Consider the following 9,320-nt stretch of genomic DNA (forward strand, 5'->3'; position numbering starts at 1 on the left):
ACACACACACACACACACACACACACACACACACACACACACACACACACACACACACACACACACACACACACACACACACACACACACACACACACACACACACACACACACACACACACAAAGCTACGTACACCATCAATATCACCGTCCAGATCACATCATCATCACATCATCACAACATTGGCAACCATCAAAACCACATAACTATCCTAATCACACATCACCATTACTTACACCACCACTAACCACACCTCTATTAAAACCTCGTAACTATCCACACCACAGCTACGTATTTTCAGTACATCATCATCCTACAAACCACAATTGTCTATACCACCACCACTGCCCATATCACACCACCACTAACCACAATTGTCTACACCACCACCACTGCCCATATCACACCACCACTAACCACACCACCATTAAAACCCCACAACTACCCACACTGCAACTGCGTAGTTACACGTTTCATACGCAACCAGCTACCTACAGCAGGAGCACAACTACCTGCGCCATTACCGCCTCACCATCATGCAGGACCTCGGGGAGCGGACATAAATCAGGGCAAGGGAGCCACACGACACGAAACATGACGCCAGAGCTACGTCACAAACTGCGTCAGGGTGGTGGTGAGGTGGGGTGGGGTGAAGACTGACGGCGTAGATGGACTCAATCCGGCTCCACCGCGTCAGTTATATATAATCGCAATATAATTATTGTGCGCCACCCATCCCCCTCATCTAACCTCTTCTAACCGGTCTCAAGCCGTCCTGCAGCCGTACTCCTTAAGGGACTCTCCGTGTTCAGTCATTTTGTAAGTTTGCTTGCTTGCTTATACCGAAAAATAAAAATAAAATAAAAATGGACACAATAGTAACCAAGTATTTTGGCTTTCCTTGTTTTTATATTTAACTTGTATCATATGCTCATGAAATAATTTACTCTTTGGGGGAGTGAGATGTAGATGATGGTAATTATGTAGTAATATTCTTCATACTTCCCAATCAGTCACCCTGCGAACCATCTGTGAAACTCAAACCAAATTCAAGTATAGCAGAAAGGTTTTTATTATTACCGAGAATGCTTGGGTGTAAGTCTCAGGTAAATACCACAATTGGCAAGGTTAAAGGTGAAGGCCGACTTACACCTTTTCTCTTTGGTGTGGGACTGTGCAGTATAAGAGGGACGGTGCACACTGAACGTAGCACAGCTTGTTTTCAGTGTTTTTACGGTTGTTTTTAAGTAATTGTGGTATTGTCTCGTCTGTCGCTCTTCTATCTCGATTCGTTCTCTCCGACAAGGAGAGTAAGTTTTCATCCCTGTTTGTTTGTTTGTCTGTTAGCAGGATTACTCAGAAACTAAAAGAGAGATTGCCCATGTCCCAGGGAACAATCCTTTAATTTTTGGAACCGTTCCGGATCGTATTACAGATTCTGGATCCGGAAAACAATTTTTTGCGAAACCCTAATCAGTGATGAAAAAAACAAATCAATTATGAAGAGTAGTTTGGAAATTACGTTGCCCATGTCGGAGAGATGCGCTCCACTGAATGCCCCTCTAGTTTACCATTAATTCCATCAAGCCAAAGACGTCTTTTAGAATATATTCTTGTTGTCTCCTGGCGATTTTATTGAGCATTAGAGACTTCAAAATTCAGAGGTTAGACACAACCTTCTCTACTGGGGTGTCTCATGCTGAATAGAATAACTATCGTTAGCTAGAAAAAAAAAAATGACAATGACGTCCTCAGGGTGAAGGAGTTAGCCAGAATTTCCTTTCTAGCCATTTTTTTTTTTTTCTATCCTTTCCTCGGACTTTTCTTTTAATGTTCTCTCTCGCTGGTGCCCCTTTAGCGTCCTTCCTGTTTTTCTTCCACCTCCTCCTCCTCCTTTCTCCATATCCCACCGCCAAAATCGCATGGGCGATTGACATTTACTGCATTTATTTATTTTTCATACTAATCTTAAACAAAGCACTGAAGCGACAACCCGTCTTTGTACCGCAACCTGTACCATTAGTCTTTCCAATACTAAAGAACCACCTTAAGATGAATAAAATCGTCTGACAGGTATAATAAGAAATTATGGTATGGAAGGGGTTAATGGTCACACTTCAGCACGAGGTATTGATAGTAAAATCGTCCGGCAGCAGCAGGAATAAAATAAAGGGACCTTTTTTTTTTTTTTGCTGAGTGGGTTAGTGAAAATTGTCTAGCCCCTGCACTACAAGAGATCTCCCCTAAGCTGAATAAAATCGTCTGGCGGTAATTTGAATTATACACAGAGACACCATTATGCTGGAGGTTACACAGACACTTCTAACCCTTTCATCGCAAGAGTCACCCCCAAAGCTGAATAAAACTATGATAGGAATAGAAATAAAATCATAAATTGCTGAGATCTCATGTTTTGTTGAACTGGAAGGAATATCGACAGTCATAAAGAAGACAGGTAATGAAGATGAGCCTTTACTGTAATGTACAGCGTTTAACTTACCCACTACTTGATAAATACTTGCTGGAGCGAGATTGAATACGTGGAGCGAAAATAAATACTTGGTGGAGGGAGAATAGATACGTTGAGCGAAAATGAGTTCTCGGCGGAGCGAAAATAAACACATGGAGCGAGAATAAATAGTTGGTGGGGCGAGAATAAATACTTGGTGGAGCGAAAATACGTTCTTGGTGGAGCGAAAATACGTTCTTGGTGGAGCGAAAATAAATCTTGCCCCATCCGTGCTGTAGGGAAATGCGGGCATCCAATTGCTATTTATTTGAGTCGTAAAAAATGCTGAAGGTGCCGTGTTGGAAAGTGGAGGACGTGGAAGTGTGGAGAGAGAGAGAGAGAGAGAGAGAGAGAGAGGGACAGGTATTTATAAGTAAATGACAGAGAGCGAAACAAAAGTACCAAGGACGGCGGAAAGGCAGACGATAAGAATCAGGGGACTGAAAACGAGAAGAAAATGACGAGGTAGGAGTGGGGAGAGAGGAAGAAAGAGAATCAATATGAAATGGAGGGCAGAAGATGGAAAAATGGACAAGGAAGTAGAAATGAGGAGGGAGAGAAAGAAGAGGGGAGGGGCGGAAGTTCAGTAGTCGATGCCCGAGTCACGAAGGGTAGGGAGAGAGAGAGAGAGAGAGAGAGAGAGAGAGAGAGAGAGAGAGAGAGAGAGAGAGAGAGAGAGAGAGAGAGAGAGAGGGAGAGATCAGAATAAAATAGTGTGGTGTTAGAATAAAATGAAAAGTTGGTTCTGGGGATGAAGGAAGTAAGAGAAAAGAAAGGAAGAGAGTGTATGGGAACTGCCTAGATTACACAGACCTTAACATTCTCTTCAAGGTGTTCTGGTCTCTGGGCTAAAAATACATTGTTTATCTGTATCTGCCTCAGTGAAATAGAGGGAAAGAGATGCAGCTGATAACCCAAACCTACACTTGGGACTATTCCCTTCTGTGCGTTGATCCTTTTCTTTTTTCTTTCTTTCTTTTTTTTTTCTTTTTTTTAGGGGACATAAGACACAAGGTCTGTGACAGCAGCGCAAGCTAATTTTGATTCTGTTGTTGGAGAAAAACTTTGAAATAAACCAACACTGGACTCAAACCATTATTTCAACAGCACCTGTTTTCACATGGTATTCTCTTATAACCCCTTCCACCCCCACTACGATTCCACCCCATCCCACCTATGTCTCCCAGTCCCATCCCCCACACCCCCTCACACACATATTCATTCTTGGAGGGTATTTTGAAATAAACTTTCATTGCAATCATATCATTAATCCAACAGAAGTTTTTTGCAGATGATACTTTCCCTCCCTGGCCCCAACGCCCAACAACATTCCATCCCATCCCACCCATTCCCTAACTCACCACACACATTTTTTCTCTCTCTCCCCCCCCCCTTTTTCTTTACGGTTTAATGACCCTACACAGGTCACGAGGGCGAGGAACGTTTCTTTTATTTCATTCTTGCTACCTTCGGCCCTTTTTTAATTAGTATAGGAGAGATTTTGGGAACTGGAGGGGTTAGATGCTGCCTTCATTCATCCCTCCCTGCGACACTTCCAAGCTGAATGAAATCATCTTAATATAATCGTGAATAAAATTTACCTTATCGTAACTGCGGGGTTAAGAAGGTAGGAAATATCGGTGAATACGGAGTCATGGAACCCAAAGCAGTTCATATATGTAACTGCAGCTTGATTCACGGATAGGGAATCACAGAACAAGGTGGGGAGATAAGGTATGATATGTTTAACCGGGAGAGGTATGTCTTTGTAAGAGGAGTTGTTATTGATTAGGGACAGATACGCCTAGTGGTTCTTTTTTATTGAGGCAACCCCGCACAAAATGCAACGTCAGGATTTAGATAGACAGATAGACAGGCAGACATACAGACCGATAGATAGATAAATAGACGAAGATAGACAGATTTACAGTTTGGTTTTCCCCTTAGAGTGGCTCACAGTAAATAGTATTCAGAAGGTGAACCAGGCGTGTTACGTTGGTGGCTGATGAGCCTGATATATTCATGGCGGTCTGACCTATTTCTTTGTATGATTTTTTATGCTTTTGTTTTCAACGACGTATGCCGGGAGCCTGTTCCATTTTTCAGTTGACGTCGTTTGTGAATAGATATTTAACGGTGTTCGTGTTAATTTTGACCCTAACTGGAGAGAGTTGTAAATAGAAAAAAAGTATGGGAAGATGGAGATGAGGGGAGAGAGAAGTTAACCCCTATAGTATTGTCACGTATTTTATATTTTATATTTGTCGCCACCAGACGATTTTATTCTGACTGAGAGACATCTGTTATGCAAGAGGTTAACCCTTTCAGCCCAAAGTGATCTTTCCTAAACTAATTAAAATCGTCTGGTGGCAGTAGAAATTAAAAATGAAAAACGTACCGGTACTTACTGGGTTACTGGTAATTCTCTGTAACTCTTTCACTATTAGAGAATATAAAAAAACTGAATTGCTTGTTAGTAGCATGAATATATGACCAAAGAGGGAATCGTAATGAAGGGTTTAATAACAGACTCATTTGATCTCATTGCTATGTAATACCTCCCCTCAGCTAAATAGTCTTGTAGTAGCCAGATTTAAATAAGGCGTCCTGGTTCTCAAGGGGCTAAGAGCAGTGAGGAAGAGGGAGATCTAGGGAAGAGGGAGAGATCAAGGAAGAGGGTGATGGGAAGCGAAGGGAGGGGGAGGGAAGGGGGCAGGGGGGGATGAGGTAAATATCAGTGGGTCAGAAGGCCAGCCATGGTCATGAGTTGTGTTTCCTTGTGCTACCTCTCCCCCACCTCCCTTCCCTAGATTCCCCTCCTCTCCTCTAGTTTCCCTCCGCCTCCCTCCATCACCCCTTTCCTCCTCCTCCTCCTCTACCCTTAGTTTCCCTCCCCTTCCGCCTCTCTCCCTCTTTCCCTCCCTTTGCTTTGCATTTCTCCTCCCGCCCTCACCTCTCCTTCTCTCCTTTCCTCATCTTTCTCCACCTCTCCCTGTCTCACTGGCCCCTTCTTCCTCTTTTTCTACCACTCCTTCCCCTTCCTTTCTCACTTCGTCCCTCCCATCCTCCTTTTTCTCCACCTCCTCTCCCATCACTCCTTCAGACCCTCCCTCCCTCCCTTGCTTTTCTCTTTATCGTCCTTTTATTTCACTTACAATTACAGGTATTATCTTCCAACCTTAATTTTCTTCCCCTCTACTTGTTTTGTTTTTCTCCCCATCTCCCCTTTCTCGCGCCCTCCCTCCCCTTCTGTTTTTCTTCTTTTCCCTTTATCATTCCTATATATCTCTCTTACTGTTATTATCCCCTGCTCTTACTCTTCCCTTTCTTTGTCTTTCTCTCCTCCTTCTCTCCCCTTCCCTATCATACCCCTCCCTCCTGTTTGTTTTATTTTAACTGTTTTTCATCCTTCTCAAAAGTTCTTTATATTTACAATTCATATTTGTATTCCCGTTCCCCATTTTTTTTTTTTAATTTCCCCTTCCCCTCCTCAGTCTGATCCTCCCTCACCTTCTGTTCTGTCTCTGTCTGTCTGTCTGTCTGTCTGTCTCTCTCTCTCTCTCTCTCTCTCTCTCTCTCTCTCTCTCTCTCTCTCTCTCCTGTTATCCTTCTCATTCATTTGTGTTTCTCCTCTTCCTCCTCCCCAGTCACATAACCTTCCTCCCCCTCTCCCTTCACTGAGACTCTCTCTTCCAGTAATATATTATTATTATTATTATTATTATTATCTTTCTTTATCGTACTCTTATCATGTCCTTCCCTTTTTTCCCTTCCTCTTCCTTTTTTTTTTCGTTTTTTCCTCTTCCTCATTTCGTAAGCGCCGCCTATACCATTGTGTTCTTTTCTCTTTCGTTTACCATCCTTAACTAATTCCTCTCTCTCTCTCTCTCTCTCTCTCTCTCTCTCTGTCCTTTTGCTCTTTCCTCATGTTCTTTTCTCACTGTTTGCTTCTCTCTCTCTCTCTCTCTCTCTCTCTCTCTCTCTCTCTCTCTCTCTCTCTACGGAATCTGTCCATCTTTGTATCTCTCCTTGCCGTTTTGCGACCTATTCCCATGTTCTTTTCTCACCCTTTGCGCCTCTCTCTCTCTCTCTCTCTCTCTCTCTCTCTCTCTCTCTCTCTCTCTCTCTCTCTCTCTCTCTCTCAGTATCCTTGCCCTTTTGCGATCTTTCCCCATGTTCCTCTATTACCACTTGCTTCATCTCTCTCTCTCTCTCTCTCTCTCTCTCTTCCTACGTATTTTCTTATATTTTTCCTTTCTCTTCCCGCAAACTTTGCTTTTGTTTTCTTCCTTGCTCAGCTCACTCTTTCCTTATCTCCTGTTCTCACTCCGTCATCCTTCATTCCTCGCATCTACTTATGAGAGAGAGAGAGAGAGAGAGAGAGAGAGAGAGAGAGAGAGAGAGAGAGAGAGAGAGAGAGAGAGATAGCAGTCTTACGAAACAGGAAATATGGGGACGTGTGAAACCATAATGAAAGGTTGATCAATAGAAAAAAAAAATGAGAGGAAGAATAATGCACACAACAGAAAAAATAATACATAACATTATAGGAGAATAAATATAAATGCACAAAATAAATAGATAAACAATAAAAAAAGACGAACCAAATAGTTTCCCTTCAGTTTAACCTTTGCAGACCCGTTTTCTACGTACCGGAAGGGCAATTAATAACCACACGTTTTCTTCGTACATTCCGTTCAGTGTCTCAGCCTTGGACAAACATAATAACGTCATTTCCGCTCTAGTTGCCGCCATAAATTAAGGCGTAACCAATAATTACATTAGCTCGTGTAATTAGCCACAGTGAGAGGAAAATTAATAAATAAAAATTTAGTTGTTATAACTTCCGCCTCTTCTATACTATTACTATTGTAGCTACCATACTACTACAACAACAACTACTACTATATACTACTGCTACTACTACTTCTAATAATAATAATAATAATAACTAGAACCGTGAAATTATCCAAGGACAACGTTGATGAAGAAAAACTTCCCACAGCCATTGCTTACGAGAAGCCGAGCTATAAAGGTCGATCTTGTGCATGTCACCTAAGGTCATCAGTCTAGGAGTCCACCAAGTTTGGTGGCTCTAGCTTTCATCCTAAATGGAAAATTAGGTGACATCCGGAATATCCGGAAAAGTCCCAGTTTTTGACCCCAGGCGATCTCAGACATCAACCTCCTTTCCGAAGTGCGACCGCCATAAGGCTGTATTGCAGTAAAATTTCAGCTTGCTAGCTTAAGCGGTTTCTGAGATGGCGTCCCGGAATCCGTTTTTTAACATTCTGAATAATATCCGATGAATTGGTTGATGGATTGCCATTATATTTGGCCAGAAGAAGCCGCCACCTGGGCAATTAATCTGACAAAGTTTGAAAGCTGTAGGCCAAAGAGTCTCTGAGTAATGACCATTTAGTTTTAAGCGAAAAGTATAAGAATATTTACAAGAAAAAAAAGAAAACATCCCACAGGGATGTGGAAAGTTTTAATAACAATAATAATATCCACAACATGATCAGCAGCAATAATAACAGCAAAACCAATTAAAAGAAAATAAAATCAGAGCCAATAACGACAGCGAAAGCAACCTAATAAGACTACTAAAAAACCTGTTGTGATGTAAATGGTATGGGATTAAAGTGGTGCGTCTTAATGTACTTGTAATGCCAACGTCTGCTGCGTTATTACCTGGGGAGTTATGACTGCTTATTACAGAGGCAAGGAAAAAGTACTGGCCGTGGAGAGAGAGAGAGAGAGAGAGAGAGAGAGAGAGAGAGAGTGTGTGTGTGTGTGTGTATGCGCGTGCGTGTGCGTGCGTTGCGAATAAGGGAAATAATTAGTCGTAACCTTGACATTCCAGACAACCACCTCACCACACAAATTGGCCTCCCCTCCTTCCTTCCTTCTTTCCTTCTTCCTTCCTCCTGTCGTTCCTCTCTCCCTCCCTCTTTCCTGTCGTTCGTTCTTTTCTGTCCTTTACCTCTTTTTTTCCCTCCTATTCCTCCCTTCCGCCTTTTACTCTTGCTTTCTTTCTTCCTGTCTTTCTTAATTCCTTCCTTCCTTCCTGTTTTTCCTTTCTTACTTCCTTCTTTCCTCTCTGTTTCTCCTTTCTTACTTCCTTCTTGTTCCTGGTTTCCCCCCTTACTGCCTCTTTCTTTCCCGTCGTCTTTTACTCTCTCCCGTCTTTCTATCCTTATTTTCTTCCCTCTAACCCTCTTTTCCCCTTCCTGTCTTACATCCTTCTTCTGTTCTTCCCTCCCACTTCTCTCCTATATTATCCTTCATCACTTGTGCCGTTTCTCTCTCCTCTTCACTCCCCCCCTCCTCCCTGTCCCCTTTGCCTTCCTTACACACGTTCGTCCATCCTTCCGTCCTTATCCTTCCTTCTTCCCTCCATGTGTTCTCTTTCATTCTTCGTTTCTTTTCTCCTTACCTTTCTTTCGTCCTTTCTTTCCTTCCTCCTCCTCCCTGAAAAAGTACGAAAGGATTAGAAATTTTGTTGGGCTGTATTTGATAGTGAAAACAAATTAAGACAAAAAATTAACAAAAGGTAATTGTTTGTAAAAATGAACGTGACTGGATTTGGGAGACTAATTAGAATCGTGTCATTGTTTAGGAAGTCCCAAGCCTGTTGCATTGTTTTACCTGGTTCGAGTGTTTATTAGAGAGAGAGAGAGAGAGTAAACAGGTTGCAATATATCTCCTTGGTAACTCACAGTGTTAATAATAGACACCACCTTTAACCATCACAAATGCATAACAGTTCAAACATAACACGATCACTGCCATCACCACCAACAATAT

The 9,320-nt window shown here is 42.2% G+C and overlaps 1 protein-coding gene across 1 annotated transcript in view; it reads right to left on the bottom strand.

The window, feature by feature from the left end:
- LOC145392458 (uncharacterized) overlaps positions 1 to 8,967 on the bottom strand; it is a 164,378-nt gene extending 155,411 nt beyond the window's left edge. The window contains exon 1 of the mRNA XM_080266858.1: positions 8,950 to 8,967. The gene's annotated coding sequence lies outside the window, so the exon portion shown is untranslated. The remainder of the gene's footprint in view (positions 1 to 8,949) is intronic.
- Positions 8,968 to 9,320: the final 353 nt, after the last annotated feature.

This window comes from Coenobita brevimanus, chromosome 22 (genome assembly GCF_032717465.1).
Source record: "Coenobita brevimanus isolate Jiangsu-jjx chromosome 22, ASM3271746v2, whole genome shotgun sequence".
NCBI lineage: Eukaryota > Metazoa > Arthropoda > Malacostraca > Decapoda > Coenobitidae > Coenobita > Coenobita brevimanus.